General features: G+C 43.0%; 2 protein-coding genes and 1 pseudogene across 2 annotated transcripts in view; all 3 read right to left on the bottom strand.

Annotated features, from left to right (window-relative positions):
* LOC131227217 (putative disease resistance protein RGA3) overlaps positions 1-16,073 on the bottom strand; it is a 69,195-nt gene that overhangs the window by 32,891 nt on the left and 20,231 nt on the right. The window lies entirely within an intron of this gene.
* LOC131227215 (disease resistance protein RGA2-like) overlaps positions 4,846-16,073 on the bottom strand; it is a 112,662-nt gene continuing 101,434 nt past the window's right edge. The window contains exons 3-4 of the transcript XR_009162112.1: positions 5,544-5,686; positions 4,846-5,212 (exon numbers count right to left, since the gene is read on the bottom strand). The gene's annotated coding sequence lies outside the window, so the exon portion shown is untranslated. The remainder of the gene's footprint in view (positions 5,213-5,543; positions 5,687-16,073) is intronic.
* On the bottom strand, positions 5,111-15,402 carry LOC131228064 (UBP1-associated proteins 1A-like; annotated as a pseudogene).

Raw genomic sequence — 16,073 nt, 5'->3', positions numbered from 1 at the left:
ATAATATTCTTTTGTCGTTTTGGTTGGGCAACGCCTCGTGCGACCCATCTATATTTTGGACTTGTACGTATATATGTCAGCCCTCTCTCATTTCAACAGACTTGCATGTTCATGTTTCATGTTCAGAGAATTTCAGGCTGCGCAACTTAAACAGATTAAATACATATTAATGAAAATCTGTTAATAGTGACTCTCGGGAACTCGGGAGTTGAGCGGATGCGCGACCCCCGATTTCCGGGGCGTTACAATCCGTTACAAGTCCATTCCGTTCATACGTTTTAAAGATTAGGTTGGGATAGGAATCTAAAAATAAAGCATATACCACCAGAAACGGTGGGCATTGAATGCCTGGGTGACAGTAGTTTTGCATCATGATGACATTTGTTCCTATGGTTTATCTTATAATCACATGATTGATTTGAATGGCATACAAACATAATGGTTACCTCTTTGGATGGTTTTAACGTTTTTATTTTGATTGTTTTGTTTGTGGTGGCGCACCTAAGTTTATACTTATGCTTCAATATTTATAGATTTGTAATTTTATTTATGTTAGTGTATTTATTATATGATTCCCCTGTGTGCAGTTTAATTTAACTATAAACTCATACTGTGATACCAACTTGTAATGCTCTAAAGTTTAGGGTCGAGCACGTCCTCAATATCCGCTATTTTGAGAGTCACTTTCGCCCACGGAAGGATGATTTACCCATATGGCTCATGGTAATTAAGCAAAGCAAACAACTAATCAGAACTACATAAAATAATGAAGTATCAACATGTACAAACCACCAACCAAAAAAAATGCATCTATATGTCCAAAAATCACAGGGTCCACTTAGCCAAAGAGCCAGTTTTATACATGTTTAAAATGAACACAAAGTGTATTACCCCTGCCTAAAATAATACTACACTACTCTATAGTGATGTGACTCGTGCACACAAGTGCCAACTTTTTTGAGAACCCAATCATACATGATGTGACTCCAAAATCTGAACGGTTTACGTGAAGCAGCACCTCATGAAACCCCCCGGCCCAATTCTTACTTTGATCCAAAACTTTGGTGGGCCATGAAAAATGAAAACAGTTTCCTCCCTTTATTTTCATCTCTTTGCTATGGCCCACCAAAAATTTAGATCATGGTGAAATTTTATGCCTAAAGATTTCACAATGACCATTCGGATTAGACACCTATGACACGCGAGCAAAGGTGCGCACGTGCATAGGTGAGCATGACTATATATATATATATATATATATATATATATATATATGGTACACTAGAGTTTTGGATCCAGCTGAAAATTGATTTTATGGAGTTTCAAGGGGTGCTTTATCATGTGGACAATTCAAAATTTGTGCCCATGACACGTGTGCAAAAGTGCACACCGGTGCTCACATAAGAAGGCGTGCGGGTGAGCATTCCCCTCTCCCTCTCTCTATATAAAGCATTTCACGTCGTTCAATTATGAAGTGGTTTCCGTATGTTTTAGAAGAAGGTTCATGGGAGAACATTCACCTCATCTGCCTATTTGACATGAGTAGACCTCACATTCATCCAGAAGAAGGATTCTGGCATACGAAGGTAGCGGATGTTCCACATGTGTCTTAAATCAACATTAGTGGGATCCTCGCTCTTGCTCGGGTGGTAGACTCTCTGGAGTTTTAACACCCGGTCAAGGGTTCGAGTATTCATAGGTGATGAAAGCTCACTACGGCGTGAGTGTGTGGGGGTGTGTTTAAAAAAAAAAAAACATTAGTGGGATGACTATGGTATATATGGATGTACGGCTGCAAATAACATTTTAGGTGAGGCATTTGTTTAAGCAAGATGGGAAAGGTGATGGTATCTGCTGCAGGGGGCTGATGTCCAGGTACAGCCAGAAGTTAGCACAGTATGAAAAAGATGTACAATATATAATGCTGACATATTGACCTCGGAACCTAGATTGGGTGAGATGACGGGCCGTATGGGCGCATGGTGCGGCACACCTAACGCAGGGATGAACGTGATGAGGTCGATCACAGTCTTACTCAATGGGATAACTACTCCAAATCCAAGGAGCTTCCCTGGACTCCTTACTAAGTTTTTTCGAATCCGCGATGAAAAATAAAAAAATAGAAATAAATTTTAAGAAATTCTAAATTTAATTGATAGATGATAAAAAAGAATTTACACACCTTTAAATAATGATACCAAACTTGGTAATAAGTTTCATGAACAAACTCCAACTTGAACTCCCAAAAATTCGTGATTTACTATAAATAGTAAACTTACTATATATAATATATAATAATGATTCCTACCAGACTTCATGGTTTTTGGTTATAAATAGTAAGTGTCATATTTGGCTTAACCATGCTATTTTCCTAATTTTTCTAAGCCTTTTTCACGTTGGATGCAACTCCTAAAGCTCTAAGGATGAAGAGTTATAATCAAATTAGAACTCATTATAAATGGTAAAATGAAAATAAAATAGATTTTCAAAGGTATGATGGAATCTTACAAATTTGGCATGGCAACTTGGCATTGCAGGTTGGGTGGCTAAAGTAGCTTCTCCTACCCCAAAATCATATATGGTATGTTGAATGACTTGTTCCGAATTTGCGAGATATACTTGTTTTAGGGTTATGACGGCCCTTATCACTTCTGCCTTTGATCAGGCCTCCTCTTGTCCATCTTGGACATGAAAGTGTCCACGACCTGCTTTACATCACCAGCTTGATGATCCACGCTATCCATCAATTTAGCCAGCTCATTTTTTAGTAAGACCATAGAAATGAAGCAGATACAAATATCAATTGGACTACATAGTAAACAATGGTCATTGAATGCCCACCATTAAAATTTTCAAGTGTACATTGCAATGTTTATTTCCGGTCAAATCTATTGATAAGGTCACACAGACGTAGATGAAGGAAAAACACAAATGGTAGATTGATCTAATACTTTTGTGTTTCCTAAGAAGTTTTTAATAGTGGGAATTTAATCTTTATCACAAGGTCCACCTAAGATTTGTATCTGCTTCATTGTTGTGCCCATGTCATAAAATGAGCTGGCAAAACTGATAGACTGCGTAGATATACAACACATACATCCAATTCAGCTCCAAAGTGAGGGCTACACCCACCTAGTGGACCCGCACATATAGGTTTTCTTGTACGCATTCATGCTTTTTTAGGGGGTTAAGTCATGCATTCATTCATGCTTCATGGCTATAAAAAGGAGTTGAGTTCAGAAGTAAGGAAGAGAGAAAGGTAGAGATGGAGAGTAAGAAGGTTACTTTGCTCATGTTGGTGGCCACGGTGCTTGTGGCCAGCTTTGCTACATCTGCCTTTGCCCGCTGTCAGACTGCCAATGGGGTTACTAACAAAGGGACTCCCCTGTCAAGGATAATGCTGGAAGGTGGACTCCGCAGGAATGATGGCTGTTCCGGTTCCTCATGCAATATCCTGAACGACCCTTGCTGTGATGGGTGTACTTGCCTTCCGGTTGCTATTTTGGTTGGGGTGTGTGTTGGGTCTTGTTGCTAAGTGTACACGCACTTCTACTGGCGAATGGCGATTGATGCTTTAGCATAAAATAATGTCAACCGCCTCTGTGTTGTGTTGCATAAAATAATGTCAATCGTGTCTGTGTTGTGTTGTTGTCTACTACTGGAAGCTATGGGATCATGTCCTGTTTGTCTGTTTTCTTATAACAGTGTTTGTTTCATTGTTTGTGGCTTTAACTTTTCAAAAAAAAAAAAAAAAAAACTGCTCCCTGGTAAATTTGTCATAATAATTTAGTTTTTTAACTGGCAAATGGTTGAGATCTTACTACGGCTGTCAATGGGCTGGGCTTAGTTTGGTATGGCCCGAAATTTTGAACTGTTTCAGGCCCGGATGTCGGGCTGACCCGTTTCAAAATTCTGATTTTACTGACCCGAGCGTGGCCCATTGACACCCCTGGATCTTACCCGAAAAGATAAAGAGGGAGAAAAAAAACAAAAAAAGAAAAAAAAGAAAAAGAAAAACCTTTGAAACTCAAGGCAGGATGGTGGACGATACTCAAGCATTTAGAAATTACTAGAATGTTGTGTATATAATATATTATAGTTCGAATTAAACTGTCTAGATTATGTATATTAGCTTAATCTTATTATTATCAAAAAATTACTCTCATTCAATATTCTGGCTATCGGATTAGTGGACAATTATTGGACGGCTAAAAATGAAAAATATCATGCCTTGTTTCAAGAAACTAGGGTCCATGAACCAGAGGTTACGTGATTGGGGTTCCTTGGTTATGCGGCCTACCTCCAAATCAAAGCACGCAACCATACATTTTGTAAGGAAGAAAGATCATCGTTCGGTTACCTCACATGTAATGTTAAGATGATCTGGACCATTCATCTGCTGTACCACACTTTGATTAACCTAGCTTAAAACGTTTGACCAATCCATGGTGGTTCGCATTTTATGAATTTTCAGATTATATTGTGCTCTAGGGTTGGGTCCAAGCACTTGGGTTAACAACAGGATGGGCTAGGCAGTGGTGGTTCAAATTCTGGCCTGATTCAGGTGGGCCTAGTTTTCTATAGAGGCCCCTGATTTTGAAGCCTGGCTTTGTAATAGAAGCCTTGGGTCGAGCATGGGCCTGGATGTTCTGAAAAATTGCAAGCCTTTGTATATCATTGATGGGAGATACTACAAAATATCTCACCCTCTTAATTGTTACAATGGGCCCGTTATGTACACAATTGGCAAGCCAGCAATCGGATTGGCTACTATCATCCAACAGGTGTGATATTAGATCATGATGCATCTTATGATCTAGGGACTCAAGACATGCACGCCTTAGATTGCTGAAAAGCAGACCCCACCTGTATCATTTCTGGGCCGAACAAAACGTTTCCACCCTCCATCAAGCACAACACTTAATTAACAACACACTCAAATAGTATTTACTCTTCAGACTACTTCCTATACCTGTGAATTGGATTTCTCAAAAATTGAATTTCGAGCACTTGAATTTACATGTTTGGATGGAGAATTTCTATACCGTGCGATACAGAGAACTACAGAAATCAAGAAGCTAAGAAAATGCAGAAGACCAATGCGGCCCAGCTATTGGTTCAAAAGATTGTAAGCCGGCAAATCCTTAATGCTGGAGACGTCTTCCAATGCTAGCTCATGCTCCAGCTGCGTTCGTGTTGATTTCAAAACCTCCTAGAAAGTTGAGGAAGACAGAGATCAAAGAGAAAAAAAATAATCAGGTAAGATGGTTAAGATTCATGGAATGGAGATGATCAATGTGGGTTCTGATCCAAACAGTCCAAATTGTGGACCATCCAATGGAGGTCATGGAATGGAGATGATCAGAGGTACAGATTCAATGATCAATGTAAGATGGTTAAGATTCATCCTATCGATGTGATTTCCAGGATATGCTCCATCTACAATAGGACCCTCGATTTGGACATCTATAGACACAGATGTATGCCATTTGTATGCCTGATAAGAAGCCACTGTCAATGAAATGCAGTGTCACAGTGCTTACATTGAATTCCATACAAGAAGCACGCTTCGCAAGCCATTGAGCATCCATCATCTGAAATGACACACAGTAGAGGTCATCGAATGCCATTTCATCCTCTCCAAGCATCTCTAGAAGTCGAACCCCAGCGATTGAAGTAGTCCTCACTGCAAGAAAGTTCCAACCAAACGTTATTTTCATTTTCAATGGATCAGGCCAGGTTTGGGTCTCACTTTTTGGATCCAATTAAAAATCGGTCTAGTCAGGTTTTGGGTTGGGTCCAGGCAGTTTTAATAGTAAAACTAAGGATTTTTAACATGCATTGATTATTCTAGTAAGAAATGAGGTTCCCCTGTGCTGCACACGTGTAAGAAAGACTGTTTATACACATCATTCATCTGCCAAAGTGGCATGCTTGTGTGAGATCTAATCCATCCAGCAGGTAGGCCTAATCATGTAAATGCTCTTAACTGTCCCAAAGCCAACTCCAAATTTAGATCCAAAGACTCAATGGGTACCCAAAACCGATCAGATCCAGGTTTTTAAGAACCACACCCAGACATAAAAGGACCCAAACCTGGCAAGAACAGAGCCTGGTAAGCTCAGGTGCAGGTACTACAAGACCCAACCCTTCGACAGCCCTACCTGTTTGGGTGCCACTTAAAAATGAGTTCATTGCATTTTACTAAATAGTAATTATGTGTTATAGATCATTGCTAGTTATTAAGATTACCTTGCTAGAAAAGAAAAGGGATGTTCGTAAGCATTGACATACATCCAATAACTAGTGTCGATGACATTGAGTGCCATCTTCAAAACATTCTAACAATCAACTAGAATTTTTTCAAATTTTCTCGATGTGATCGAGTGAGCAGCTGCTTGATGAAATTGAGTGGACTGTCAATGACATCACAAACCCTGTTATAGACAAATTTAAGACTTCTGACAACACAGAGTGCGCTGGGAAGAAAATAGACTTCTTGCCAAAGCCTGTGGTAGGTTTATGTGCTTGGAAGCTAAGTGAGGCCCGCTGTGATGTTTGCGAGAAATCCACCCTGTCAATCCATTTTTCGAGCTCATTTTAGGATGGGAGACCAAAAATGAGGTAGATCTAGAACTCAAGGGAGCAACAGGAGAGGAAACAATAGGTAAAGAAATTCCAATCGCCGAAATCTTACGGGTCCACCTTGATATTTATATACTATCCAAACCATTCATAAAGTCATACCTATTGGAATGAGCTGAAAACACAAAAAAAAAAAAAAAAAAAAAAGAACAAAATCCTAATATGAAACTCTTATGACCCTACGAAGGTTTCAATTTCCTCTCATGTGGCTCACTTGAGTTCTGGATCCTCCTCATTTTTTGTCTTATGTTCTAAAATGAGTTGGAAAATCAGATGGATGGAGTGGATTTCGTTCCTCTAATTGTGGTCTACTTGATCAACATCTAAATTACAAACAATCAGGTGGGAAGTAGGCATTCTGTCAATCGGGCTAGGCTATTGGGGTTGGGTCGGTCTGGACCTCGGCCAAGCATACTTCTCGAGTTGGGCTTGGGGCTTTTGTGCCAAAATGCATGCTTGATTGGACTAGGCCTGGGCCGACCTAACTCTCTCGAGTTGGACTTGGGCCTCCTTTGCAAGATGCATGCTTGGCTTGGGCCGGGCTCAGTCCTTGAACCTTAAAGTGTCAGATTGAGTGGCGCATAGCTTGACTCGACCCTGACCATGAGGCCCACCGTGATTATATACTTTAATCAACGCCGTTCATCCATTTTGAAAACTCATTTTCGGTGATGATTCCAAAAATGAAGCAGATCCAAATCTCATGTGGACCATAATATAGGAAACAGTGGTAATCGACCATTAAAAATCTCTCGTGGCCACAAAAGTTTTGGATGAATCTAACATTTGTGTAGTCTCTTCATCCATGTCCTTGTGACCTTCTCATCAGGTTGGATGACAAATAAACATTCCGGTGGCCCCCATGATGTCTTTAATGATTGGAAATCAATGATAACTTTTTTCTACAGTATGATCCACTTAAGATTTAAATCTGCTTCATTTTTCATTTTTTGGGAACATCCTAAAATGAGCTTTCAAGATGGATGGATGGTGTGGATGTAAGTGAAACCAAACTGAATACAAAGAAAAAAAATGGAGTTGTGACAACATGATATGCTGGCAGTTGACATTGCAAAGAAGTGCTAAAAGTTCTCGGCAGGGGATTGGGCTTTAAGTTTACATCATTTGTAGAAGCAATACAGCTATCTTTTGGAATACTACCAAGTCAATATAGATGTTATTCTAAAGCTCGAATGCACAAATATTCACTAATTTATACTATGGCTGCATGTGGATGCTGAAGTGAATCAAATTGGTGACATTATTAATGAGGAAGAAATGAGAAACACTGCTTCCCTGCAAATTGCAGTTACATTCGTTTCATTTCCCACTTGAAAACAATGTAAGTGCAGTTCAGAGCTCAGTCTCTTAATACGAATGCAGAAGAAAGAAATTATAGGCTGGTTATTTCCACCCTACTAGACTAATATTGCAATTCAATTCAACAGTGCATCCAAACGCACCCAAGATACAGTTTTTTCTTTTGGTGAAAGATACCCAAGATATGTAACTGATGTAGAGCGGGTCGCAGACAGTTTCATGGCCAAGATGGATCAGAAAAGGCCCGGTCGACGACAGAAGTGATCCGGACCATCGGACCTTAGATCGGGCGTATCTCGCAATCCGGAATGAGTTGGCTGACGTAAAATATATGATTTTGGGGTAGAACGAGCTACTTTAGCCAACCAACCCGCTATGCCGAGTTGCGCAACCCGGAATTGTGAAAAACCCCTTGATTGACGGTCGTTTCCCTGTTTTAATTTCGTTTTTACTATAAATAGTAAGTTTTAGTTTGATTATAACTCTTCATCCGTTGGGCTTTAGGAGTTGCGCCCAACGTGAAAAGAGCTCAGAATAATTAGGGGAACGGTTTGGTGAAGCCAAATAGGACACTTACTATTTTTGGCCGAAAACCTTGCGCACTAGTAGACATCACGACCGTCTATAAATAGTAAGTTTACTATTTATAGTAAGTTGCGGATTCTAGGAGTTTGAGTTGTAGTTTGATTATGATTTCTTTCCCATTGCTTGATACCCTTATTTAAAGGGTTGTGAACTCGATTTTAATCATTCATCAATCAATTTCGAATTTATTAGAATTTATTTCTATTTTCTGCTTTCTTTCCTCGTGGATTCGAGAAGTCTCTGTGAGGAGTCCAGAGAAGTTCCGTGGATTCGGAATAGTTATCCTCTTGAGGAAGACGGTGCTCGACCTCACGTCCTCCCCTGCGTCAGTTTGGTATCAAAGCGAGGTTTCTCCTCGGATTGATGGCTTCTAATGACGGGTCGAGCAACAATCCCATAGGCGGTGCTCCAGGGAATTTACCTTTAACGGCGGCAGCTTTCGAAGTAGCGCAACGAGAGAATCAGCAAGCCATGCAAGGGCTGCAGGCTTCCATCGACCGCATAGCGGATCTCTTGGCGGAAAACCTAAGGCAACTCCGTGTTCCTGGTGGCAATCCGCCACCCCCAATTAACCGCCCTGATCGCAGGATAGTACCGGCAGTGCATCCAAGGGTCATTCCTGAGGAAGGGGGCTCCAGTGAGGAGGAAATCGACGACATAATCTTCCAACACCCCAGACATGGCGGCGATCGAGTAGATCGAACGGATCGAGAATTCAAAATAAGGGTTGATATTCCTAGCTTCAATGGCCAACTACACATTGAGAATTTTCTCGATTGGCTTTATGAAGTTGAGCGATTTTTCGACTATATGGACATCTCTGAAGCAAGGAAGGTCAAGCTTGTGGCCTACAAGTTGAAAGGAGGAGCTTCAGCTTGGTGGGAACAACTGCAACTCGCGCGAACCAGGCAGACGAAAGCACCAATCCGCACCTGGCAGCGGATGAAGCAGCTACTACGTGCTCGATTCCTCCCTAGCGATTATGATCAGGTATTATTCCAACAATACTAAAATTGTCGACAGGGTAGTCGATCGGTGAGAGAATACGTAGAAGAATTTTACCGCCTGGCTGCGCGTAACGATTTGGTCGAGACTGAATCGCAGCAAGTCGCCCGATTTAACGATGGATTGCGTATGGCTATCCAGGATCGGGTCCATATGCAGTCCGTTTGGACGATGAATGATGCGATCAAGTTGGCTACTCGGGTAGAAGCGCAACTTGAACGTCCTAACACACGGACCTATCCTACTGCAAGGATCCCTGTGGCAGGTCTGCCCCAGGGAACTGCACAGCCTAAGGGGAAGGAACCCGTAGGAGCACGCACTCAACCTCCTACGTTTGAGAACCGAGATCAGGGAAGTAGGCAAGCTAGACCGCAAAGGGGCGTATCGACTACTGCTGGTCCAAGTAGAATCCTGAACCCCTATGCTCGGCTAAGGCCCGATAACTGCTATCGTTGTGGCCAACCGGGCCACCTATCAAATACTTGTCCCCAGCGAAAAGTGGCAAACCTCGCCATCAATGATGGTAGTGCTGATAACGCTTATGAAGATCCAAATATTGAAGAACAGGAGCATACTACCGAGGACGAGGCAGATGATTCAGGTTGGATTCAGCAAGATCACGGCGAGTCGCTCGTCGTGAGGCGACTATTATATACGCCAAGAAAAGAAGTGCATCCACAGCGGCATAACATCTTCCGCACTAGGTGTACGGTGAATCGAAAGGTTTGTGACGTGATCATTGACAGTGGGAGCAGCGAGAACATCGTCTCCAAGGTTATGGTGGAAAAATTACAATTGAAAACGGAGCGTCATCCCTCTCCATATACAATCGGTTGGATCAAAAAGGTCAGCGAAACAAAGGTAACTGAACGGTGCACCATTTCCTTTTCAATTGGCAAACATTATAAGGATGAAGTAGTATGCGATGTAGTTGACATGGAAGCATGTCACATACTACTCGGTCGTCCCTGGCAATCTGACCGCGATGCCACTCATAAAGGGCGAGATAATATATATATCTTCGTCAAGGACAGCCGGAAGACTATATTGGCCCCTATGGATCCAGAGGGACCACCTGAGACTTCTAAAGTGGAGGGTCGTTTTCTCTTAACCATACGAGACTTCGTGGAAGAATCAAAGGAAACAGGATAGACTTATGCATTAATTATAAAAGGGGAAGAACTCGAGCCTACCAATATCCCTGAACGACTAAGGCCCCTGCTACATGAATTTAAAGAAATCTAGCCCGATGACCTTCCCGATGGGTTACCCCCCATGCGGGATATCCAACACCATATCGACTTTGTCCCTGAGTCCAGTTTACCGAATCGTCCCCATTATCGAATGAGTCCGAATGAGTGCGAGATTCTGCAGGGACAAGTAGAGGAGTTGATCCGTAAGGGTCTTATTCGAGAGAGCATGAGTCCATGTGCTGTACCAGCTCTATTAACTCCAAAGAAAGATGGGAGTTGGCGCATGTGTGTCGACAGCCGAGCCATCAATAAAATCACCATAAAATACAGGTTTCCTATACCACGGTTGGACGATATGCTGGACATGCTAGAGGGTGCAAAAATATTCTCTAAATTGGACCTAAGGAGCGGCTACCATCAGATTTGAATACGGTCGGGTGATGAATGAAAAACAGCCTTTAAGACCAAGGAAGGATTATACGAATGGATGGTCATGCCCTTCGGGCTTTCGAATATGCCTAGTACATTTATGAGATTGATGAACCAAGTTCTGAAACCTTTCATTGGGCGGTTCGTTGTGGTTTACTTCGATGATATTTTGATATACAGTCAAGACGAAACCACCCATTTGGAACACCTCAAGAAGGTCCTTCAAGTGCTCACTAAAAATAAACTGTACCTCAATTTAAACAAGTGCAGCTTCATGACTGATAACCTATTATTTCTGGGTTTTGTCGTCACATCCACGAGCATTCGGGTAGATGAGGAAAAGGTGAAGGCGATCAGAGAATGGCCGGTTCCTACAAATATTCACGAAGTGCGAAGTTTTCATGGACTGATGACATTCTATCGTCGGTTCGTGAAAAATTTCAGTACCATTGTGTCACTAATCACAGATTGCATGAAGAAAGGGCAGTTTCAGTGGACTGACGAAGCCGACAGGAGCTTTGCCGAAATCAAGTGCAGACTATCCACGACCCCGGTTCTTGTACTTCCCAACTTCGACAAACTGTTTGAAGTCGAATGTGATGCCTCATATGTCGGAATTGGAGGAGTTTTGTCTCAAGAAGGTAGGCCGGTAGCCTTCTACAGCGAGAAACTTAGCGATGCACGTAAGAAGTGGTCTACATATGAGATCGAGTTATACGCAGTGGTCCAGGCACTGCGGCACTGGCGACATTATTTGATTCAAAGGGAATTCATACTTTACACGGACCATCAAGCTCTCAAATTCATTAATAGTCAAGCTAACATTAACCGTGTGCATGCTAGATGGATCTCGTTTTTGCAGGAATTCACGTTCGTACTAAAACATAAGTCAGGGCAACAGAACAAGGTAGCTGATGCACTGAGTCACTGCGCAACTTTGTTAGTCACTATGAGCAATGAGGTTGTCTGGTTCGAGCACCTCAAAGACATATATGCCGATGACGACGACTTCAAGGACGCATGGGTTAGATGCCAAGAAGGTCACCCCGGCGACTTACATATGTAAGACGGGTTCCTTTTCAAGAGAAATCGACTATGCATCCCAAACAGTTCGCTAAGGGAACAGATAATCCAAGAGCTACATGGAGGTGGCCTCAGTGGACACCTTGGGCGAGACAAGACACGAGCTCTTGTGGAAGAACGGTATTACTGGCCGCAATTGGTACGTGATGTGGGAAAGGCAGTCCAACGTTGTTATATTTGTCAGACCTCTAAGGGGCAATCTCATAATACAGGCCTTTACACTCTGTTACCCGTGCCTGACGGCCCTTGGGAGGATTTATCTATGGACTTCGTGCTTGGTCTCCCACGAACACAACGTGGCATGGATTCGGTGTTCATGGTAGTAAATCGTTTCTCCAAGATAGCGCACTTTATTCCATGCAAGAAGACTCTCGATGCAACACATGTGGCGAATCTATTCTTCAGAGAAATTGTGCGGCTACATGGGGTTCCTAAGACTATTACTTCTGACCGTGACACGAAGTTCATAAGCCACTTTTAGCGGACTTTGTAGACTCCATTCGATACACGACTTCAGTTCAGCAGCGCCTACCACCCACAGACTGACAGTCAAACTGAGGTTGTGAATCGCATGTTGGGAAACCTCCTTCGATGTATTTCAAGAAAAAAACCGAAGCAGTAGAATTTAGCCTTGTCTCAAGCGGAGTTTGCATTCAACAACATGGTGAACCGCTCGACAGGAAAATCTCCGTTCCAGGTTATTCATGGACGAGTACTTCGCCACACACTAGACTTGGTCCCTCTGCCCAAGTTTCCAGGCATGAGCATTGCAGCGGAACATATGGCTGACAAGATCATGGGCATTCATGCTGAAGTACAAACCAAGCTACATGCCTCGAACGAAAAATACAAGGAGCAAGCCTACAAGCATCGGCGACAAAAAGTGTTCGAGGTGGGTGATCAAGTAATGGTCCATCTGCGCAAAGAACGATTTTCGACCGGAACGTACAACAAGTTGAAGAATAAAAAGATTGGACCGGTACCAATCATCCGAAAGATCAATGACAACGCTTATGTTGTTGATCTTCCAGATGACATGGCAATCTCACGGACTTTGAACGTCGCGGACCTGACCGAGTATCATGAACCAGCGCAAGATGAGAACTCGAGGACGAGTTCTTTTGAAGTGAAGGGGACTGATGTAGAGCGGGTCGCAGACAGTTTCATGGCCAAGATGGATCAGAAAAGGCCCGGTCGACGACAGAAGTGATCCGGACCATCGGACCTTAGATCGGGCGTATCTCGCAATCCGGAATGAGTTGGCTGACGTAAAATATATGATTTTGGGGTAGAACGAGCTACTTTAGCCAACCAACCCCGCTATGTTGGGTTACGCAGCCCGAAATTGTGAAAAACCCCTTGATTGACGGTCGTTTCCCTGTTTTAATTTCGTTTTTACTATAAATAGTAAGTTTTAGTTTGAATATAACTCTTCATCCGTTGGGCTTTAGGAGTTGCACCCAACGTGAAAAGAGCTTAGAATAATTAGGGGAACGGTTTGGTGAAGCCAAATAGGACACTTACTATTTTTGGCCAAAAACCTTGCTCACTAGTAGACATCACGACAGTCTATAAATAGTAAGTTTACTATTTATAGTAAGTCGCGGATTCTAGGAGTTTGAGTTGTAGTTTGATTATGATTTCTTTCCCATTGCTTGATACCCTTATTTAAAGGGTTGTGAACTCGATTTTAATCATTCATCAATCAATTTTGAATTTATTAGAATTTATTTCTATTTTCTGCTTTCTTTCCTTGTGGATTCGAGAAGTCTCTGTGAGGAGTCCAGAGAAGTTCCGTGGATTCGGAATAGTTATCCTCTTGAGGAAGATACCCAAGATACGTAACTGATGCACTTCCAACCAGTAATCATACCAACAGTGAAAATCACAAATGGGATCAAGATTACCTGTTTTATCTAGCGTCCAAGATAAGACAGGGGAAAGTTTCCAATCAATCCAATACCAGATCTGCAGACACTGCCGTTGATGATTGACCGAACTGTGCACTCTGGTATACACCCAATCCTTGTAGAGTTGCCTGCAACCCGTAACTCCCAATAACACTCGGGCTAATGCTATTGAGCCTTGACTGTCCACTGAGTCCTGTGGCACCCAATCCAACCCCATAAAGAGGAGAGGGCCCGCTGCTCCGATTCACAGTAGGCGACAACCCACTACCTGCTGCAGATGACAACCCCACACCCAATGCTGGATTTTGACCCACAAGAGTTGCTGCTGCTGGATTCAAATTCTGACCTACCATCCCTACATTCAAAACCAACAAAGCCTTCGAATTGTAGGCTAGCGCGAGATCGCTAGGTTGCAGTATTCCTGCCCCAGGTGAAGATTGCAAACCCCCGTCCACACCCCAACGGGCCACCCTCAATCTCGCCATACCTCCCGAAGAACACCCAAAACCGTTCGAGGTCGACAATGGGAGGTATATTCCAGACTAAGATCTTCCGTCTCGCCATCGACTCGCTGGACCCCCCTGCTTGCCCCCCGGGAACAGGCCCAAACGACGCAAGCTGGCAAGAAATTGCCCGCCCGCCAACCTTCTTCTGCGGCTACTCCAGGGCCTTGCAGGCCCCAGCACGGGTCTCGAACAGCACGAACCCATAGCCCTTGGATTTACCAGTGACCTTGTCGGTCACGACATTGCAATCTTCAATTGGACCATAGATCTTGAACGCCGATAAGAGCGTGTCGTTGGTGGCATCCCATTCGAGGCTATGGATGAAGAGCTTATGGTGGACCGGATCGGATTCTGTGGCCAAGATGAGGCGATACGCGATCGAACGGTTCTTAAGAGCAGCCGGCTTGAGGATGTCGATGAGCTGGTCCTTGCCGAAGGCCTAGAGGAGATTATGAATCGTATCGCATTTGGATGACTCGTCTTGCGATTCGGATTCTTCCGAATCGGAATCTTCTTCGACTTCGGATGAATCTACTCGCTTCTATTCTTCTTCTTCTTCCTCTTCTACCTCTACAGAATCGGACTCTGAGGATTCTTCTTCTTTTTCTTCTTGGGAAGATTCGTCTTCTATGACTATTGGTTTTTGCTCGGGTTTCCCCTTTTTGGCCATTGCTAGGGGTTTTTTAGGGTTTCAGAAGACTTCAAGTGCAAAAGCGAGGAGGGCGAAGAAGATATAAGTCGAAGAACTTTGATACTCTGGTGGAGCGAGTGATTGATACACAGCTACTAAGATATTGAATACGTGGCATACAGGACACTTAGGGCCTCATGGTAAGGGCTGCACCATCTTGGGTGAGGCTGGGCGGTGGGGCCCACCTTGATAATGTGTTGTATATCCACGCCATCCATCCGTTTCTCCGACCCATGTAATCGGTAGTGGCAATCTATGCATGTGGTCCACCTGATGAGTGGACCAGCCTAGAGTTTGTGACAGATCATGCTTGTATGCAGCTCCATCTGATCCATTCATTTGGATGGGTAGATCATGGAATGGGCCTCGCCCCAACATCTCACCCAAAGATGATCCTAGCCATCAGATTGAAGATTTGCAAATGGACAATCACATTTGATGTTTTATATTTAGTGTGGCTGAATCAAATGCATCCAAACAAGGCCTTAGATAGAACACATGTACATGTGAAGTCATACCAAGTCAGGGGTGGGTTGGGATAAAATAACTTAAACCCAAGCCCATGAAAATTGATCATGCCAGACATGCCAATCCAAGCACAACCCAGCCACTATTAGGCCAGACTAGCCCATTGCCACCACTAAGCCGACTATTAATAAGGACTTGAAATGACCTGAACCCAGATGTTGGACCCTCTAACTAAGTT

The sequence above is a fragment of the Magnolia sinica genome, chromosome 15 (genome assembly GCF_029962835.1).
Source record: "Magnolia sinica isolate HGM2019 chromosome 15, MsV1, whole genome shotgun sequence".
Lineage (NCBI taxonomy): Eukaryota > Viridiplantae > Streptophyta > Magnoliopsida > Magnoliales > Magnoliaceae > Magnolia > Magnolia sinica.
The sequence above is the reverse complement of the archived record's forward strand: the minus strand, read 5'-3'. Positions and strand labels throughout refer to the sequence as shown.